This window comes from Coptis chinensis, chromosome 5 (genome assembly GCF_015680905.1).
Source record: "Coptis chinensis isolate HL-2020 chromosome 5, ASM1568090v1, whole genome shotgun sequence".
In the NCBI taxonomy this organism is placed as follows: domain Eukaryota; kingdom Viridiplantae; phylum Streptophyta; class Magnoliopsida; order Ranunculales; family Ranunculaceae; genus Coptis; species Coptis chinensis.
The window spans coordinates 68,389,906-68,411,710 of NC_141460.1; the positions used below are offsets into that span (position 1 = coordinate 68,389,906).

The 21,805-nt window shown below is 34.5% G+C and overlaps 3 long non-coding RNA genes across 3 annotated transcripts; 2 read left to right on the plus strand and 1 right to left on the minus strand.

The window, feature by feature from the left end:
* The first annotated feature begins 3,840 nt into the window (after positions 1–3,840).
* On the plus strand, positions 3,841–9,457 carry LOC147498535 (uncharacterized). Its single transcript, XR_015195512.1, has 8 exons — positions 3,841–3,944; positions 4,161–4,208; positions 4,296–4,359; positions 6,270–6,531; positions 7,081–7,202; positions 7,601–7,982; positions 8,107–8,252; positions 9,243–9,457. It is a non-coding gene; the product is annotated as an uncharacterized LOC147498535 (long non-coding RNA).
* Positions 9,458–10,997: 1,540 nt separating this feature from the next.
* On the plus strand, positions 10,998–12,164 carry LOC147498536 (uncharacterized). The gene is made up of 2 exons (XR_015195513.1): positions 10,998–11,081; positions 12,018–12,164. It is a non-coding gene; the product is annotated as an uncharacterized LOC147498536 (long non-coding RNA).
* A 1,528-nt stretch (positions 12,165–13,692) lies between these two features.
* LOC147498537 (uncharacterized) lies at positions 13,693–17,048 on the minus strand. The gene is made up of 5 exons (XR_015194321.1): positions 16,919–17,048; positions 16,330–16,414; positions 16,130–16,240; positions 15,052–15,163; positions 13,693–14,123 (listed from the first exon to the last, which is right to left on the minus strand). It is a non-coding gene; the product is annotated as an uncharacterized LOC147498537 (long non-coding RNA).
* Between the last annotated feature and the right edge of the window lie 4,757 nt (positions 17,049–21,805).

Sequence of the window (21,805 nt, forward strand, 5' to 3'; positions counted from 1 at the left end):
ACGGTTAGGAATAATATGAAATTTCACTTGATATTATAATTTCTTTTGTTTTTGTCTTCATTTCCTTAACTTAGATCTTCTTGAACAACTAGCTGTTACTTGGATTTCAGTGATTATGCTATATACTACTCATGGTGGGTATGTTTGCGTATATAGCAAACTAGGTTTTGCAGCTTACTACTACAAGGCTTGGTTAATATTGATGAAGGAGCTGTTACTCTCATAGGTATCATTGCATAGTGGTTGGTAGCATTTTATTTTGATCCATGATTATTGTAAATAGTAAGCATAGAATACCATGTTGAAAAGTGTAACGGTTTTGTCAATTGTTTTAAAGTGTGTGGGTTTGTGTGCTATTTTTTTACTTTGTTTATATGGGTTTGAGAATAATGTTTTCACTTGATATAGGTTGTGAATGACCGAGGCGAAATGGGGTGTGAATGGCTAATTATGCTTGAACAAAGCAATATTTTAAGTTGCATGCTGTGATATTTGATTGGTGAGCCCCCTTATTTCTCTAATGTGGACATGTCAGATTTCGGCATAAAAAAAAACCCCGTGAATAAGAAGAAAGAAAAAAGACAGCTTATTCTAATCTCCTTCCTCCACATCTGAACAAAGAAAGTAACCCAATTTCCATTTTCCTTGATAATGAGTGTTTTTTTTTATCACAAATTTGAAAAATGATCTAATCTTCAAGAACATTATACTTCTTGATAAAAACCCAATTGATGAAATCCGTAGAAAATCATATTCCCAAAGACGATTTCAGCAATGAAGATAAAGAAAAAAATCTATGAATGATTGAAAAGAATTACCAACTTATACGGGTATTAGAACTATAATTTTGGTGAGTATACTTCTTGGGATTTTTCGTAAATATATTGTTGAAGAAAAGATCAACTGATTTTTATGATATATCGTTTAGCATAAAGGGCTTTGGTTGAGGATGCCTTCATACAGGGCCGGCCCTGAACTTTGAGGGGCCCAAGGCGAGTTTCTTAAAATGGGCCTATATTATTGAGAAAAAAAAACAATTCTTTTATACCTAAAAACGCAGTTTAACGCCTAGACCTTCTAGGCAGCATTGCCTTGGATTAAGCTAGGCAGTTTTTTCCCTAATATATATAGTAATACACACATATACTACAAGAAATGAAAAAAATCATTTATCATAACTCAAAAAATAAACACATACAAAGATACTTATTACAAAAATGCATAATAGTTGAGAAATATTGACTTCATATAAAAACATACTCTTTGTTATAGTGACATATAATTTACATTAGATTTAAATATTTTAAACTCATTCAAATCTTAAGCCTACAAGGGCCTTTATTTTTCGACATTTAATCATTCAAAAAAAAAAAAAAAAAAAAATTGACCGCCCTAGACTCACCTAGCCCGTCTAATCGGTCCGTCTAGACCCGCCTAGTCGGTCCACCGATTTTTTAAACGACTAGGGCCTAGGCGAGTCGGTTGGGCACCGCCTAGCGCCTAGAGACCGCCTAGACCGAATTTTAGAACAATGCTTTTATACGATGGGACGTGGGCCAATGTTTGAGTGGACTGGATTGAACAACCTTGAGTCCTTTACATGTGGTTTAGTGGGTATAAAATTATACTTGGGGCCCAAAATTTAACCAACAAGCTGGGGGCCCTAGGCGGCCGCCTAGTTGGCCTACCCTCAGAGCCGGCCCTGCCTTCATATTCTTTTCTTCCCATTTTCGAATAGGCTTTTAAGTGGAAATGATTGGAATCTCACGACCATAGAGTGAAATAACTACAAACATAATTTAGGTGTGGTGTTCGCATTATATATATTAACCATTTCGATTCTGTTTCGTTTGTTCAAGAAAACATGAAATAATTCGTCGCGGAATGGCGAACACTACTTAAAATTCTGATAATCTAAATGTTGAAATTATTGCAAAGAAAATAGCTAATTTTGGAAATTTGCACATTTCGAGAAACTGTGACTTTAGATTCTAGTATTCAATAGAATATAAATCGACTAACTACAGAAATCTGACGTAAAACACTTTAGTGATGATGGTCTATGACAATGTGTATGCTTATATAAAGAGTATATTGGTATGCTCTCTATGTGTAGGTGTGTGGGGATAAAACACATATTCTCTGTATAATTTCAGAATACCTACTAATGATCTCTCAGTTTTTAAATGTCATGTTAGTTTTTCTCTCTTATGAGATTCAAAACTCGGTTTTTCAAATTTGATCAGCTGTTGTGATAACATGGAATGGAATCTATTTGCATTTACAAATCATGTTGCATTTGTTTGACGTTTGTGGTCCTTAAAAGTAGGCCTTCATAGTATACCTAAAAATAGGCATCTCTTTCATAATTTCACATAAATTTTACTATGTGCAGTATTTTTAAGTTAACAAAAAGTGTTTGAGGAGGCCACATTTTAGGCTTCGCCTTAGGTCTCGAGTTGCCTCAAGCTTAGGGATGTCCATTCTGCCCGAAACCCGAAACCCGCCCAAAACCGAAAAAACCCAAAACCGAACCCTCGCCTCGAGCCCGACAAAACCGAACCCGAACCCGCATCGAAATACATAGGGTCGGGTTTGGTCACACTATCTAAACCCGACCGACCAACCCGACCCGATAATTTGGCCCTAAACCCGTTAAAAGGGTTAAAAAGCCCAAACCATATCCGAACAGAACCCCAAACCCAAAACCCATAGGGGTAAAAATGCCCGACCAAAACCCGAACCCGAACCACCATAATTCCCAACAACTATATTTTCATTTATTATCTATTTATCTTCAACAAACTTTTAGTCCATCATTACTATTTATTTTTTTTGTCTTCAAGATGTACCTTCGACCGCACCCTTACTACTCTTCTCTATTCCCTCCAACAACTCCCCCAAGAAAAGATAACCCAATCACACGTTCATGATGAAGAGATTGGTGGGTTTGATGGTCTCGCTAAGTTTGCATTCACTCGGAAAATTTGCGGCGCTTCTTCTCAAATATCTCTTTCTAAATGTGGTCACCAAGGTTGAAAGCAAATCAACGCGTCGGATTCACACCACCACAAGAACCGAAACTCCCCCAAAAGCCATCAATCTTATTGTCAAATCAATGGTCGATTCACACCAACACAAGAAGTCGAACTCCCAAAAAACCATCAATCTTATTGAAGTTATTGTCTTGGAATTGCTTTTAACTTTGGCCTACTTTTTTCTTTGCTTTTTTCAAAAAATGCAATCTGTTGATGTTGGCCGCTTTTACGATGTTAAAGTTAAAACGAGATCAAATCCAATAAAAGAAGATGGCTTTTGATTAATTAGATGAAAAAGAGGTTTTTTCGGAGATCTTGAGATCTAATAACTACGTTCCTGATGAAGAGATTTAATATTCTTTTTATTTCATATATTTCGGGTTTTACCATACCCAAACCGAACCCGAACCCGAACCCGTGTTATAGGGTTAGGGTAGGGTTTGGTCACATGTATCTAACAAATACCCGAACCCGAACCCGACCCGCAAAGAATAGGGCCGGGCCCGGGTAACCCGATACCCGTTCAAAACCCGAAAAATCGGGTTCGGGCCGGGTAGGGTACCCGTTTGGACATCCCTACTCAAGCTGGCCATGCATGTCATGCCACTTCATTTATACACACTTATATCTCTAAGTGTTATGAACATACGACTGTGGAGTCCAATTAAATCCCAAATCCCCTGTTAAGTATTGGACCGAAGTTGTTTATAGGCTTTGTAAGATGGACTTGCATGGGCCTGAAACAACTTAGGCCTGATCAACTGCCCATAAGATCAACTTGCATTTTTGTTCTTTAGCTTTTGGATAACCTACAATAAGATCAACATGTTTACTACATTTTTCAGGATGAATTAAGTAGTGCTACTTCATATCTATTTCCATCATTTGTGCTATGGAAATGTCATGGTAGTTAACTATTGACACCTTATACGTATTAATCCATTTAGTTTCCTAATATATTCCATAACAAATGAATAAGTGTAATTATTTTTTTCAATTGTTAAATCTCAATTTGAGTTGTCTTGCTTATGAATGTTTTTGTTCTTCACTGCTTGGTGGGAGTCAATGATATGTTTTAAAGAAAATTGAAATAGAGTTTGGTCGAATGGTTAAATGGTGCAGATTGAGCGTAAACTTGCAACATACAATGGGATGAAAATTACTTAATTGGTAAACACTTTTCTTTATGTTCTCTTTTCATGTCTTTATCTTTCTTCATTTTGGGACTCCTCTGAATATCTTATTTCATTTAACAAGGAAGGAAGCAGGACATACATTAGAATCTGCTTACTCCGAATAGCTTCTTTCAAATCGCCCTATGGTAATCTCTCTAATTTTTTTTTCCCGGCCAGTTTGACTTCTAAATGTCAGAGTTTTGTATTAGTAGTAAAGTAAAATTTAATGTGAGAATGGGTGGAACTAATATCAAATTTTAAGTATTTGTACTGATTTGGGGTGTCCTGATTTAGTCAAAAATAGAAACAATGATTAGATAGTTTGAGTAAGTTAAAAGTTCAAGTTGTGTACTAACTATTGGGAGGTAATAATAATTTATGATTCGGAGTTCTAAATCTATGTCTTGGTGTTGAAGTAGGTTTCTGTAACTTTGTTAGAATAGATACTGGTTGTTGGATGCTAGCCTTGATATATTTAGTCTAATAATTCATGGCTGCTTCTATGAATAAACATTGAGCTGCTGAACGATATTTATTGATTGGAGAAAATGCATCGTTTAAGCATGTTTTTGATGTTGTTGTTATATATACTGGAACAAGAAATCCTTTGTTTCATAAATGTCGGTTCTGTTTACTCGAGTAACAGTGACACTTCCCACCATTAGTTCTCCAGTAGACTGTTATTGCATCTAGCCTGATTACTCCTATATATAAGTTATCACTACACCAATTTAGCTAAAAAATACGACGCCCATAAACGACACTTGTTATATCATGAGGGCTCAAGACCGTCATATAAGAACTTTAGGCCGTCATTGTGTGTGCGCACATTCCCGCTTGGTCCATTGTGAAAATTTTAAGTAAGCCCGCCCCAATCCTCAAGTAATTTGTCTACATCTAGGGTTTGCTCTCTCTATCCTCCCCTCAAAGAATGGGAAGGACACTCAACTGGAGAGGTTTGTACTGTCTCATGAACAAACTTTGTCTACAAAAGTACTCTGCGAATGAAATTGTAAGTTGTCCTCTGCGAAACTGTAATATCTTTGTCCATATATATATATTTTCTAAGTTGGGTACAAGAGTGTATATCTTCTGATTTCATGGATTTGATGTTAAAAGCTAATTTTGAACTGTTTATTGTCTGTTTGTACATTTCTATTTTTCTAGTTTGTATAAATGAAATTAATTGTCTTACTTCCAGCCAAGAACTTCTAGGGGAGTTTTTGGTTTTCAGTATCTTAAGTACCTGTTATTTTGTTAAGTATAAAGTTTGGACTGGGGTATATCCTGTAAAGGTGAGACCTGATTATTAGTACTTGGAAATATATGTAGGAGTTGATTGCTAATTTGCTATGCTTTTATGCACTAATACATGGATCTGCTATTGAGTTTCCGGTTATGGTTAGTGTTATGTAGGTTTACTTTCGACTCATCATTATGATGTTCGATCAGTACAGAAAGCTTGATCTAAGCATCTTGAGTAGGTATGTAATCTTGGGATCAGATCTATACATTTAAATTTTAAAAAAAAAAAACCCATTAATTGTTGGTGAATGCAATTATTTTGGTCCTGGTTGAGGAGTTAGATGACGATAGACTCTCACTAGAACTCGTTCTTTTTAGTTTTCCTGCATAAAAGATACAAAGACTCTTACTTTTTTTTTTTTTTTTTTTTTTTTTTTTTTCACTTTCAATAGTTGTATATGCATTTGGCATGACCAATCACAATATATTATTACTTGGATTCTTTATTATTTTTCATTGTATTGTATTTTGCAACAAAATAGAACTGGTGAGATGGAATCATACTAGAACTGGTGCACTTTTTGCTATGCGCTATTTGTATTTGTTAGAGTATTTTAGTTTTGTTATTAAAACTTATTATAGGTCACCTTACACTAAAGAATCATAGCTGGACCTATCTTGATTTTGACCAGTTCACTTCCTACATGGACTTGCAATGGACTTATTATAGCTGGACTTATCTCGATTATGCATTTTTATAATGGACTTGTAGTTTACTTCTTTTGACCATAATTTATATTTGCACCTGTAGTATTTGTACCTGGTCTTTGGCATTGATGAAATGGGTCTGGTAGGAGGCTCAGCAGTGGTGTCTAAAAGACCACACTTATGACTGCAGCTCCGTATAAGACTAAAGATGAAGAATAACGTAAGTCATGAATGGAACTTCAAAGCCAATTTGAGGATATGAAACATCAAGTGATTGAACGAAGAGATGGGGGAACACATGGAGATACAACCACAAGTGAATGCCATTTCTTACTATGTGAGGAATCAATCGGGAGTCACTAATGGTATGCTTACTACTCCTAATAGGTATGAATTAATTTTTTTTTCAAATCAAATGCAATAATCTATGCAGATGTCAACCATGGGATGCTTTATGATATTTTTTCTTATAGTGTTGTGCATGCTTGTAGACCTTGGAATTGATGTTGCTGATCATTGATTTTATATGTTGTTTGCTGATCTTTGGTCTTATATGGCCTGTCATCTTGGACTAATTGTCTAAACAATATGACAGTATACATAAGAACATTAGCATGTAACTGAAATTTGCCACATCCCACATTATACTCACCCACCCATCAATGTGTGTTCACTTTTATTTTTTTCTATAAACAAACCATATGAAATTTCCTTTTTTGGTGGTATTTTGAGCGTGATCACAGTTTTGTTTTTTGTGATTCTATCATTTGTGTGTGTAAGATGTCTTAAGTTCATGCAAATGCAATAACGGAAGCAAGGGTGTGCTTTGTTAACTAGGTGATATCATGTGTGCTTTATTAGTTGCCATTTCTTTGTGTATGTGGCATAAGCTTATAGCAAGGTGGTAATGGCAGGGAATCAGTAGAGTGTTTATTTGACATGCCTTCATGCAACAATTCAAGATAGCTGGGTTTAGCTTTATATTGAAGTCAAACACCGTTCCAGCTGTTTTCTAAAGGAGTGAAGTTTGCTTCAGGTAAGTAGAACTCAAACACCTTCAACTCTGTTTTCATTAGAATTAAATGTAAGCTAGTTAGCTTTTTTTACGAACAAGTTTGAATGGATTACACTAGTAACACCTTAGTTGTTCACACAAGGTTATGAAAGAGTTTGAATGGATTATACTAGTAACTCCCAGTTCACACTTTCAATGATTCCAGACTAGTTTTAGAATTAAAAGTATGGCTATACTGAACTTGAATATGGGAATAATGTTGGTTTATCTCTAGCTATGACTAGAATAAGTATTCCAGATTGTGACACATAAGAATTTTATGTTCTTTCTGTGTGCGGATATAATTTCTTCATTATTATTCTAAATATAGTTTGAGTTAACTTACATGTTGGACACGTGTGAACTACTGTGTTGAACAGGCTTAACCATTTGACCAAGGAGTACGCTTTGGTTATATAAAGGTATTTGATATTGGCCTTTACGGTGAAAAGGTGTGAAGTACGTGACTAAAAGGATGCTATGTTTTTATTCATAGGTTGCTAATGAACTTAAGTTTTGGTATTGTTATTTTTAATTTTACTTGAATTTTAGGAAGTGGGTATACACGCCCATAGCATGTTAATTAGCTATTCTTCGACCAGGTACTCTTTCTCTCACTTCAAATCATTATACTTTTTATAGAAATTGTTAATATCGATTTATTTTACATTTTTTGCTACCAATTCTAGTGGATTTCAATTCCAGTTGTTTTAGAGATTCCTTCTTGTCTGTCTCTCTCTAGCTCCATCATCCAATTAACAGGTAAATTTTATTTAAGATCTGTTACTATGGATATTCTTATTTGTACAATTAATGTCATTTTTTTCTCGGAAGTTATTGGGGTTGCTGTGTTTCTTTGTGATAATCGATGGGTTTTTTCTGCAAGAACTAAAATTGTGAAACTTATTGGATGGAACATGTTACTCTCACAATTGATTGGATGGAGCCGAGGATCTATCAACTGCAGGAATGACACCCCTTGCTTCTGACTTGGTTGAGCTGAATATAAAACTAGAGACCCCAGAGCTCAAAGTAAGTGGATACATTTGATGCAAGTAATTATCATCTTCTGGGTTCTTTAAAAGGCCAGTTCATGATCTAGAACACCTCTAATCATATGTGCGAGTTTTAAAGAACTAATAAGTAGAGAACAAAAGTATGTGCATACAATGAACTGTTTTGCATCGGGCAGCTGTTCTAGAAATACTTTTATCGACTTCTAGCAATCATTATTTTTTAATTCTCTTAGCATGTGCTAGTCTATTTCTGATTTTTCCTTATGTACATGTGTCTAGGAAAATTTTGAGCTAAATAAGACAGTTACATAGGCAGGACAGAGTAGGGTTTGAATTCCCCCAATCCTTTATTGCAACTCAGTGTTTGATGATATGGCATTTGAAAGTACACGTGTCTTTGGTTTATGTACTCTGTTGATCCCAACAGTTTTATATTTGTGCTTTGTACTCAAAACATTATAACAATCATATGGGTATTTTGATATACAAATGGTATTAGGTATGATTATCCATTGCTGAATATTCTTCTACGTGTTAGTAGCATGGTATAACAAATTGTTAAGTTGTTGGTTAACTTGGTAGTTGCAACATACTGTGTTCAAAGGTAAAGTCGTCCACAAATTTGTTTTTCCTGGTCCATGTAAGCAGTCTAATTTGTGCTGCACTATTGCCTAGGGCCCTTTTTAACCATTCACACTTTGTTGAAGTTTCTATTAGCAAGTATGGCGAGTCTTAGCATACTTGAAGCCAACCTACTTACTTTTTGATAAAGCCATAACCTTTTGAGTCGGTCTGAGAATACTTGGTGATCAGTTGCTATCCTTATCTACCGCCTGACTTGGGCTTGAACATTGATGCATTTGCTTTGTGCATGATTGTAATTGTTTAGTCGTGCATGATCGACTGCCATTTTTATGTACCACATTTTATGGCTTAATTGTTGTTTTTTTAGAGTTTTCACATGAATTGGAAGTTTCCTCATTACTTCATCTCTTGTTTGTTACAGGCTTGGTGATCATGAGGGGTACCTGAAAATGCATATTGGTTTGGAGTGAAGACCTTAATTTGGTGACGTTCAAGTGGGATGTGAATATCTATAGCCTAAAGTACTTACTCATGTTGTCAGTTTCTATTGAAGACTTAGTTGTACAGAAAATTGTCTGTTTGTTACTTGGGATTGGTTTTGCTGAAATTTTCAATATGAAATGGAAATATTTTTAGGTACTTTTGTTTTGTTTATTCTTTTCATTTTAGTTAGAGCATCTTCAGGAGTGATACTAACTTAGCATCAAACACCAAATTTCCAACAATTTGGTGTTTTTTCAACTTCAGGAGAGTCACATGTTGATAAAAACACCAAATCAAATACCAAATCGGCCAATATTTGGTTCTAGTTTTGGTACTGTATCAAATCACTCACGCGGTTTTTCTAAAACCGCGCGGTTTTGCAAACACCGCGTGGGCTTGGGCTAGATTGTGGGCTTTAATCACTCGTTTTGCCAAAACTGCGCGAGAGATTGGGAAAGAAAAAAAATAAGAAAGTTGATCGCGCGGTTTTTGAAAAACCGCGTAGGTTTGGGCTTTTAAGATGGGCTTCACTGGCGTGGTGTTGGGAAAACCGCATGGGCTATATGGCGCGGTTTATCTAAAACCGCGTCATTTGATGTCAAAAATTTGATGTTGCTCTTAAAGATGGTTGGTGTTTTTTTGGTTTGGTTCAAAATTTTAGTGTTTTTTTGGTTGCTTTCCTAAAGATGCTCTTATTTGTGTTCCAAAAGAAAAATAAATAAGTAAACAAACAAGCAAAAGAAATGAACTGTCACAATATACAACCAGTATCGCAATATCACTGGATCATATGCATAAACAACAGCCATTGGGTGTTGTTTGGGTTATGGAAAGAGGTAGGACGAAATTACAAATACAAATGTTCATGGCCGTCGTTAAAATAACAAGTCGTCGTTAAAAGTAGTTGTTGTTTTAATAAGATAACAAGTGTCCTGGGCTGTCGTTTTTTAAATACCATACCCATTTTTATGACAGCCCTAACAACAGATAGAAAAACACGTTTTAGCCTTAAAACGATGGTTAATGGCTATCGTTTCTCGCTTGTTTTTTTTGTAATGTATACTACATATTTTACAAATAGTAGCTTAAAATTTTATTCCAATTTAGATGTTGGTATGTATATTAGTTGCAAGTGTGGGCTTACTACCATAAATTATACTACATCTTCAGTCCCTACTTATAAATTTTGGTTCCTAATCTCACTTGATTTAATTGTAGATTGCTGGAATAAAATAGTTCAAGTTAGTTAATATGCTTTTGTTTATATGAACGGTTTTTTATTTTTCAAAAAATAAGACGACTGATATGAAAAGAGACTAAATTAATCAAGCAGGTTATGTTTAGGGGTGATATGGCTTACTTTTCATCCTTTACCATATTGTAAATAAATGTAAAATGATTGTTGGTCCTTTGTCTTATATCAAGGTCATTGAAATTGAGGTTACTAATACCGACCTCTGCTACAAATTAGAGTGACTTTAGTCCATTTTTCACAATCAAAAGAATGGGTGATAATGTGTTATTTGGTTATATTAAGTAGCACACCTGCCTAATTTGATAACTTCATGTTATTTATCATTCCTTCCCTTTGTATCATTTGGATGATGTGACGTTGAACATTGCCTCTCCATTGGTTAGATTTAGTACTAACTTTTTCTTTTTCTTATTGGTTGGAATTCCCAATTTTTTGTAGGTGCACATCATTGGTTCCTCTTGATTATTCTAGCACTTATACATACTAAGAAGATCTCATTCTTTTTTGGCAAGGTTGTTATAGGTATTACGTCTATTAATTGCTTTCATTTCATTTGGTGAATATCTTTGTTTCTATCTTAATTACTGTTATATGTTGATTTTTTTTTTTTTTTTACATTGGCCGGGTATCTACATTCTTTTTTTCCACTAAACATAACATGGCTTTTGTGATGGGATTACAGTGGTTTTAGGGCTGCCACAGCATCTTTGGTGGGATTTTTTTTCAATACAAGTGCGCCTAGGTGGCTAGGTATATAGGAATGTTTAACTTTGGGTCCGCACAACTCAATGAAGGTTAAATGATTAACAGTTCAAATCCAATAGAGTGTAGTACAAAGCTGCAACATTGAGAGGGTACAATCAAGTGATTAACTACTTTCTTTATATCTTATTGGAAGCTACTGTGTATGCCCTTTTGAAATAGTAGTAATTTCACATTAAGCATTAAGTGTATTTACTTACTACTATTTTTTGTGTAAGGTTTCAACAGTCAATGATCTAAAAATGTTCTTAGATCCACTATATCTATATACATATGGTTAGATTTAATTTAGATTTCTGGTATGGAGTTTTTTTTTTTGAGATTGATATTGCTATTGGCAGTTGTCCTGATTGATACTAAGCTTTTTGTTTGGATTTGGCTCGACTGATTTACGCAATTAAATTTATAGTGAACTAAATAATATAACTTGAAAGTATATAGAATAATAAGTGTAACAATAGTGGTCTGACCTTATGCAAGCATTGATTGGATATGAAAAATCATTGGATACTTAAATGATATTGACTTTATGCAATTTATTAGTTGCTTTAGTTTTTTTTTTCAAATGAATTACTTCATATCTAGTTTGAGGAAATGGAGTAAAAGCTATACGAGAACTTGGTTATCAATTAACTATTATAACAAAGAACACTAATGTTCGAACTATTTGCACCATTCTAAACATGTTTATTGTAGGTATCTGCACTTGCTTGAGGGAGATCTATTTCAGAAATTATAAGTTGTATGCTCTTAACAGGTATGCGCTATCTTCTTAAGAAAATCCGTGCAAACTATTATTTCATGATGTCTATGATTCTTATATATATGACATTCTTTCATATGTAACTTATTACTTTAATCTCAAAGTAATAAGTGGATCCTGAACAAATTGGTGATTACGTAATTCAAATATAATGGAAATAGTAAAATGATGGAATATTAGGTTTGAAAAACAACATTTGACAATCAATATGGATGTATGTTGTTATTAGTAGCGATGCATTCATGGTTCAAATTTCAACATTTTTATTTTTATTTTATTTTTTTGCAATTTGTAACAGATTATGTAACATATAATTTTTTGATTCGGTGAGATGTAACAGAATCTCATATAAGACCTGAAGCTCTCCAGCAACTGAGATAAGTTAGAGAAAAATTCAGAGAGCACTACTAAAGGAAAGGCTTTTTGTGTCACTTTTTAAGTGACACAAGAAGTCACTTGTATCACTTTTGAAACTAATTATGAAGTGACCTAACAGCCCCGAACACATAAAGTTCTACCAAAAGTGACACACAAGCCTTACTAAATGTGTCATTTTTTGTTAATAAAATGACACTTAATAGTAGCCTCTTGTGTCACTTTTAAGAAAGAGCGTCACAGTGCTTGTCAAAAGTGGCACTAGTTGTATCCTTTTTAGACCAGAGTGGGACATAATTTCATGAAAAGTGACACATTAAGTATACTAGTTGTGTCACTTTTGAACCAGAGTGGGATATAAGTACATCAAAAGTGACACATTAAGTACACTAGTTGTGTCACTTTTGGACCAGAGCGAGACATAAGTACGTCAAAAGAGACACATTAAGTACACTAGTTGTGTCACTTTTGGACCAGAGCGAGATATAAGTACGTCAAAAGTGGCACATTAAATACATTAGTTGTGTCACTTTTGGACCAGACCGAGACATAAATACGTCAAAAGTGACACATTAAGTATACTAGTTGTGTCACTTTTGGACCAGGGCGAGACATAAGTACGTCAAAAGTGATACATTAAGTATACTAGTTGTGTCACTTTTAGACCAGAACGAGACATAAGTATGTTAAAAGTGACACATTAAGTACACTAGTTGTGTCACTTTTGGACCAGAGCAAGATATAAATACGTCAAAAGTGGCACATTAAATACACTAGTTGTGTCACTTTTAGACCAGAGCGAGACATAAATACGTCAAAAGGGACACATTAAGTATACTAGTTATGTCACTTTTGGACCAGAGCGAGACATTTTGGACCAGAGCGAGACATAAGTACGTCAAAAGTGACACATTAAGTATACTAGTTGTGTCACTTTTAGACCAGAACGAGACATAAGTACGTCAAAAGTGACACATTAACTATACTAGTTGTGTCACTTTTGGACCAGAGTGAGACATAAGTACGTCAAAAGTGACACATTAAGTATAATAGTTGTGTCACTTTTGGACCAGAGTGAGACATAAGTATATTAGTTGTGTCACTTTTGGACCAGAGCATGACACAAATACGTTAAAAGCGACACATAAGAGTGGTCAGTTGTGTCACTTTTAATAGATATTATGTCACTTTTTCCAAAAGTAAGACAAATGAAAATAATTTTTTTTTAAAATATTTTCTCATTTTTGTATTCTATCGTATTCATTTCTCAACCTGCATCCTATACGTCATAACCAAAATCTCATTAACCTGCTTTATGACAAAAACAACATCCACATACATTTATCAAAACATCACAACCAAAATCACTTTAACCTGCTTTATGATATGGAAACAACATCCACTTGAGAAAAAAGAAACAACATTCAAAACAATTAACTTCTATTGATTTCATGGATCAAACCTAGTATCTATTATCCAGTTTGACTCCCAACAAAATAAGTGACTCCCATACCAAAATAATCACAATAAATTAAAGCAAAAAAAAAAAAAAAAAACACTACATGACGCCAACGCTATCCTAGCAATATCTTAGCTTGTTGTGCGCAATTCAAACACCAAAAAACCTAGCTGCCATATATTCATCTGTTAATCGATCCATGCAACTGCATCATATCATGAAGTCGTCATTCCACTATGACTAGTATATAAAATTAAAAAAGCAAGTGAATCAAGAAGGGTATATTGCACAAGTAAGAAAAAAAAAATCGATAAGAAAAGTAAATATACACATATTATTAAAACAGATCACACCTCAACTTGAATAAAATATTGACCTATACAGTGTCATACTTTTGGGGGATGTAAGTAGCTCTGTCATGGATATATTAATTATGTAGATACATCCTTGGCAGAAAAACTCTTGGGAAGAGCCAAAAGCTTCCAATAATTTAGATAGTGGTCCCCTATTTTGCACTAAGTCATTAGTTTAAACATGACTGATTAAAGTAGCTTGTATCGAAAGGGAGATAGAAAGAAAGAGATAACATATCAAACTCATCTATATCACAGTACAGCTTCGCTCTCTCATCAAATCAATCCGAAAGAGAATCTTATTGACAAAAAGATATATTAAAACTTTGCACCCAAGGACAGGCCCAACAGAACATGACAGGACATTGACATTACCTATCGATCTTTTTTTTTTTTGTTTCTCGAAACCAACCGTCCTTACATGGTTTATATGCTCAAGACAAAGAGAAATACCACAATCGCACCAATCGCTGCCAATATAACAAGACTTACACAAAACCACCAACGTTACCATTCTTCAGTCCCTCGTATAAACACAATGCTGATGATAAATGCACATTTGGAGCAACAGTAGTATGTAGTAATATGCAAGACCTAGTTTCACTTACTTTACACAACCACTTGAGCAAGCTTAATTAAATAGGTGTGCTCAATTTGGAAGAAACTAAAATATAATCATGAACTTTGACTTTTATGACTAAACTCTTTACGAAGAAATAATAAATAACATAATGATTATAAGAAAGAAAGGATTTGAGATCAAAGAAATGGTAAGAATACCTTGAGCCATTATCACCGAGCCCGTGCAGCCAAACTATAGTAGCTTGATGCTTCCCTTTGGGCCTGACCACATGGGTTCTTCCAAACTCTGCTCATCCAGAATTTATACTACCTGACCGTTTTCACGAATAGAACTCATTAACAGAGGAATACATTTGCCATGCAATGACCAATAGAGATATAAAGTATAAATAAAACCATACTGACAACTATACATGAAAGAAGAAAGAAGAAACCAAACCAGAAACCAGAAGCCACAATGAGATTCCCAATACTAACAGAAACTTTATGTCTCAATACAAAACAAGCTAAATAAGAAAAATGAAACTAAGCATTCAAGCTAAGTAGGATCAGCCTAACTGTGAGTATTTATGCCTATGTGTGAGTCAATGAGTGTCTTTTGTCTAGTGACTTGTGACTATGTCTATGTTTGAGACTTATTGGACTACTTAAGTACTTACACATTTGTGCTTTAGTATTATTCTATATTGATATGGCATATTGTTAACTGCCTATCTATTTGGATATGTATGTAGACATATTTTCAGGTTTTCATACATAGAGTGCAACCGTCTGCAACAAGGGAAAACATTGTGCTATAGTAATTTCATGAATATGGCATAGTTTTCTCTTTTTACTTAATTTACAAAAAAAATTCTTGATTTTTCCAGTCAGTCTCCTTTTTTTTCATTTTTGATTGAGGCTCAAAGCCTCACAGAGCAGTGAGCCTCAAGGCTCTGGTGCGGTTTTTAACACATTAGGGGTAGTAAGGATTCCTTCTTACTAAATATTCCTACATTAGAAGAGTAATGACAATACTTCTAACTTAATAGATTCCCCTTATAAGGGGCTGAACCCAGTTTCAGTAACCCTGCTGTGACAAGTACCCCCATTACAATTCGTGTAATACTTCCCTCAATTTCTACTCAAACTGATCTTTTAGTAAACCTAGCCTCAATGAACATATTTTAATTTGACAAATTAAAGAACACCTAATTACGTAACCTGGGATGATTATGAAATTTGCTCTTTATAAGACAAATAAAAAACAATGAGCCAAAGACCATAAAGATGTTACCTCATAGAATTCCAAAAATGTTAACATGACCTTCAAGTCTACTTCATCAGACAAGACTTGCTGCAGAGCATGGGGTGTTAGCCATGTGATCTTTTGCCCTTGAACATCAGCCTATTCACATAAGAAAGTTCATGGACATGTTACAAACCTCAACACGCCTGTATATTACAATGAAACTACAGACATAAGAACTTCATTACCTGGTAATAAATGTCTTCCACACCTATGTAAGTTTTCCGAAGGCTATGAGTTCGAGATATGTACGCTTGCCATTCATGGCTAAGTCTGATAATAAGTCAACATGAACTTTGTCAAATAACATAAAAGGTGTAACAACTAAATCAGATGAGGACAAAACATATAAATTCCAGAACATTCTGTTTTTGAGCACCCTCGAATTAGCACAAAACGCAACATTCTTTGCAGAAAACAATCAGCATGACACATACTTATTTTATATTAATATTTTTCAAATATTTGTGTTAAGCAGTCCACTGACCCAAATTTGCTTATGTAGTTACATAAAGCATTTACAGGCTTCTATCACCATCTTCGCACAACAATAATTGTAAACAAGCAAAAATCCAAAACAATAATACTTAAAACACCAGATACCTTAGACACTTGTGAATACGATCCACTTCAATGCCCTCTCAAGGGAAAAACAATGTGACGATTATGAACCATGAGTTTTGAAGTAAAAATGGAAAACTAAATTTTGAAATTTTGAAATCGCAATAAAAAAAGGAAACCCATCATAAATTTCAAACTAAAACGAGAAATTCTTACCTGATTAATTAAGAATCAAACATCCATTTTCGAAAGCGTGAACTGAGAACAATGAGAACTGGCTGCATGTACAATACAAGAAAATGGGCACATAAATAATCAATGTTGCTTGATCATTTAAGAAGAAATTCTAAAGTTAATCTGAAAGCACCCACTATTTAATTGTGTAATTCCTAACAAAATCAGATGAAAATCCATACCTTGCTCGATTTAAGGGGAAATTGTCGTCTGAGAGAGGTAGAGTAGGTGTGAACGCATAAAAATTCGCCTGCCTGTTCTCTCTCCCTCACTTCGCAAAAATTCTCCCTAACCCTTCTTCAATTCAAAATCCACGTTCTCTCTCCCTCACTCGCAAAAATAGATATATTGCAATTACAAACACCCTAAAAACACAGAATATTGAAGATGGGCACTCGGGTGAGATGCGACTTAAATCAGAGTTAAGAAGAACACCGAAGATTTTGTGTTTGAGACATTTGGGAGAGTTGACCACGAGAAATCAGAGAAGAGTTTGTCAAATATTTCTCAAACTGATTACTAACGAGAGATCGACCATTTTTTTTCTTTTTTTTTTGGGTGTTTGTAATAAGGGCAATATACCTGTTTTTGCGAGTGTGGGATAGACTATAGAGAACGTGGGCTAGACATTCGAAGCAGTTTTGTGTTTTGTAGGTCTTGTGTCGTTTTTTAAAATTTGATAGTAGTTTTCTTTTGTTTTTGTTTTGTGTGGGTAAAAAGTGACACCAACCCAAATCACTAGTGTCACTTTCAAATATTGTAAGTTAGTTGTGTCACTTTTAATAAAAACAACACATCAACCCTCATTCTATAAAAAAGTGACCCATCAAATTTCTGTTTGTCACTTTTTTGTAGAAAGTGACACGAGGCCTAAAAAAAAGTGACACAAAAAGCCCTTCTTTTAGTAGTGGAGGAAGTTAGGAATATAGATAAATACTTGAAAGTAAACAAAACATCCCATGTTTGATCTGTCTTGATAAGCATCCAAAACTATAATATAAACCATGTAGAGACATTACATATTGGTTAATTATGTGTGTAATAAATGCAAATTAATTATATTTCCATGCTTTTGCAGGTTTCGACATGTAAACGATGAAATTTCAATAAAATCGGCATTTTAGCATGGAAATAAGGTGAATATGCTAATTGGAAACAAAGCCTTTTTATCAAGTCCAAAAAAAGCCCATTGGAAGCTTAAATCAAGCCCATGAAGCCTGGTCAAAATGGTCAATTCTGGGTCAACCTTGGTCAAATCTGGCAGAAAAGTCAACAAAACTTTGAAAAATCATATCTTTTGACTCCGAACTCCGTTTTGGGCGTGTGACCTGTTAAAACGATCAGCGTAACAAGCTCTATACAATGGTATACAGGTTCCATCAATTTACTGGACTGAGAATTAAAACAGGTCCGAACCAAGACAAAGTAAAATCCAGTTACTATTTATCATGATGTCATTAAGTGGAAGGTTATGTAATCACCCACTTTCTCCACTTGATAAGTGCACAAACCACTCCTAATTATTTATCTTGTAATGGGAATATTATTTACCCACTTTCTCCACTTAGATTAAATGAATTACATTATAAAAGTAGATTAATTTGTAACCTTTGGATTGAAAATGTAAGATGTAATCTTGGCCATCCATCTCACTCCTTTGAAACTATAAATAGAAGGGGTGATGCTTTAAATAAAATGACCAATTTACTTGTGATTTGTGGTCTTGTAGCCCTTCACTCTCTTCTTCTTCTTCTTCTTCTTCTTCTTCATTTCCATTAGTTGTAGTTATCTCACTATGAGCTAACTCATCTCTTGTGAAGGGTTAGATAAACCCATGTGAGGATAACTTTACTAATGAAGATGTAACTCAATTGTTTAAAATTTAACAAGTTTGATTTTTTACTTCAATTATAAAATAGTTAGAAGTGGAAAACAAACTAGAGGTTGAAGAAGTGCTCTAGAGATAGGGTGCTAATTTAATCTCTCATGCTAGTAGAATCTCTTTAGAGATTTAGAAATTCTACTAGGGATCAAAGTTTAATTATTCACTTTGATTTGTCTATGAATCAAAGTGAATATGAAAACTAACAATTGAAATATGTCTTTCATTAATAGTAGTTTGAATCACATGGTAAATCAATCCTCCACACTTCTCTCTCTTCTATCTTCTTTAGTTATTTTAGAATAAATTTGTTATTAGTAACTTTTGTAACTTATAATTAAAAGTAAAGTGTAGTGTAAAAACTTCCACCTAAAATCTTCTCTCATTTAAGGTTTCTCTTTAGTGGTCTAGCTAAGTTGTGAACAAGTGCTTCAATGTTAGGCATGGGACGATTCCTTTACTCGAACTATATTTCAACATGAATCGAGAGTAAGGTAATTGATATAAGTGTGAGTTGGAGTAACGTCCAATTTAATACTTATCATGTCTTACCATGTATTCCAAGACTATTCCCGTAAGAGACTTTAATTAAGTTTATAGAAACCCCGAGGATTTGCAATACTTGCGAGCAAGGAATATTGAGAGTTTCGATCATAGAAGACTGAAGTGTGAATCCCCAATTTTTGAAGTTGGATCAGGAAGGATTCTTGGCCAACGGAAATTTGTTTCTCTTACTGCCTAAGTATTTATTGATATATATATATACAGCCCGGCTCCTAAAAGGACCTTAAATAAGGAACAAATCTAAACAACCACAACTTCACCTACAAAATGATTTAAAACCTAATCTTTTGTACATATGATCTACTAACCATAAAAAACATCTCTACAAAAATTTAACTCGTTTGACAATTTTTAATATTAGCAAAAGATGATTGCAAAAACTAGACATTTCTGAACCATTATATATTTTTCAAAAATGGATAACAATTTTTATCTAAGTTAAAGGATATCAAACGAGTTGAATTTTTGTAGAGATGTTCTTTATGGTTAGTAGATCATATGCACAAAAGATTAGATTTTAAATCATTTTGTAGATAAAGTTGTGGTTGTTTTAGATTTGGTCCTTATTTAAGGTCCTTTTAGGAGCCGGGCTGTATATATATAGAAGTCTAGAGATCAATGAAGCTCACACCTGACATCTCTCCTCATCACATGTGTTTGTTTTATAAAGGGCATTTTCATAAACTCCTAAATAAAACGCTCATTCCATATATTAGTTAGACCTCCCTAGATTTGTTACTGTATTATTCGTGTATTTTGTATTTATTTGGGCCTCCTCAAATATCAAAACACACGTACAAACAAATTTAAAAAAAAAAAACCCTATCTCTGTTTTTGTCAAAAGCCAACCCCGAATTCTGAAACTCGAAAATGGATAACCCCAAATCCCCTTCTCCACGAGTAACAATCTGAAATAAAAGAAAAAGGTAAAAAAAAAAAACCTTAAAACGCCACCCGCCTTTACTAAAAAAAAAAAAAAAACTAGCTTGGTAAGTTGAAATTTTAACAAAACAATCGCAGTTTTGAGTCAGCATGGCAAGCCAGTAGCATTCTTTTGTGAGAAATTGAATGGGGCAAGGAAGAATTATAGTACCTATGATGCTGAATTTTATGCAGTGTTTCGGTCTTACAACATTGGCGGCATTTCCTAATCCATCAGGAGTTCGTGTTGTATTATGATCACGAGGCTTTGAAACATCTTAACAGTTAGCACAATATTAGTTCTCGGCATAGTAGATGGTCTCCTTATGCCCAGCAAAATACTTTTGTTCTTAAACATAAAGCTGGTGTTCAGAACAGGGTTGCTGATGCTCTTAGACGTCGTAGTTGCCTTCTCACTACTATGCACAGCAAGGTACTTGGTTTTGATTCCTTTCATGAATTATTGGCTACTAATCCCTTTTTTGCACTTGTGGTAGCTGATGTCTTAGCCGGCAAGCGTTCTGATTTTCTTATGCATGATGGCTTCCTATTTAAAGGGAATTAATTGTGTGTGCCTATGTTTAGTGTAACGCCCGTATTTAAAATACGTATTTATCTATTTATTATTTAATTTAATTTAATTATTTATTTAAAATTGGTTGGATTGGATTTGGGATACGCGAGCCTGATTTCTGGGCTCGAGTCTGTATTGGGTTTGGGTTTCAAACCCAAGTATATAATCACATTGTTCTAGAGAATATGGTTTTAGAGAATAAAAAAATAATAAAAATGGAGGCGGACTTGTTTGCTTGAGCGTTGGAGCGCGACGACTTGGACTAGAAGGAATTCGTCGAGCTACTAACTAAGGTGAGTAGTTAGTTTTCTACTTCACCGGTATACAGTAACAGTTTTACTGTTCATCATTCTTCGTCATGTCGCGTTATTTATTAAATGGGTTAATTATTAGTATACTGTTTTGGTTAGTATTGAATTGTTGAATCTTTGAAATCGGTTTTTGAACTGTTTCGGCTTATTGGGCTGTTGAAGCTCGAAAGAGCGTCAATGGCGGCGCGAACCCCAAACTAGCATTTGTAGTGTATATCGTCGAACTGTTGAACTGTTGGAACTGAGGTCGTTAATGGCGGCCAGAGAAAAATCGCCTGTGTATGTTTTGAACTGTTAGTTTGTGTTATTTTTGTTGGTTGATGTGGGGGATTAAGTATTTGATGTCGGGTTGGTTGTTTGAGTGTTGTGGAAGCTTTGAACCGGCGTTAATGGAGGCGCCAGCCCATAGAAATCGGTACTGTTAATGATTTTGAATTTTTATAATGTTATGATGTGGTGGTTGTGGTTTAGTTTATGTTTGGTGGTAGTGGAGAGGATTGGGTGCTTGACAGTAGTGTCGAGTGGAGCTTGTAGAAGCCATTAATGGAGGATGAAGATTTACAGATCCAGTTTAGAGGGAGTGCGATTTCGGTAGCGAATTGAGTGGGGGCTTTTGT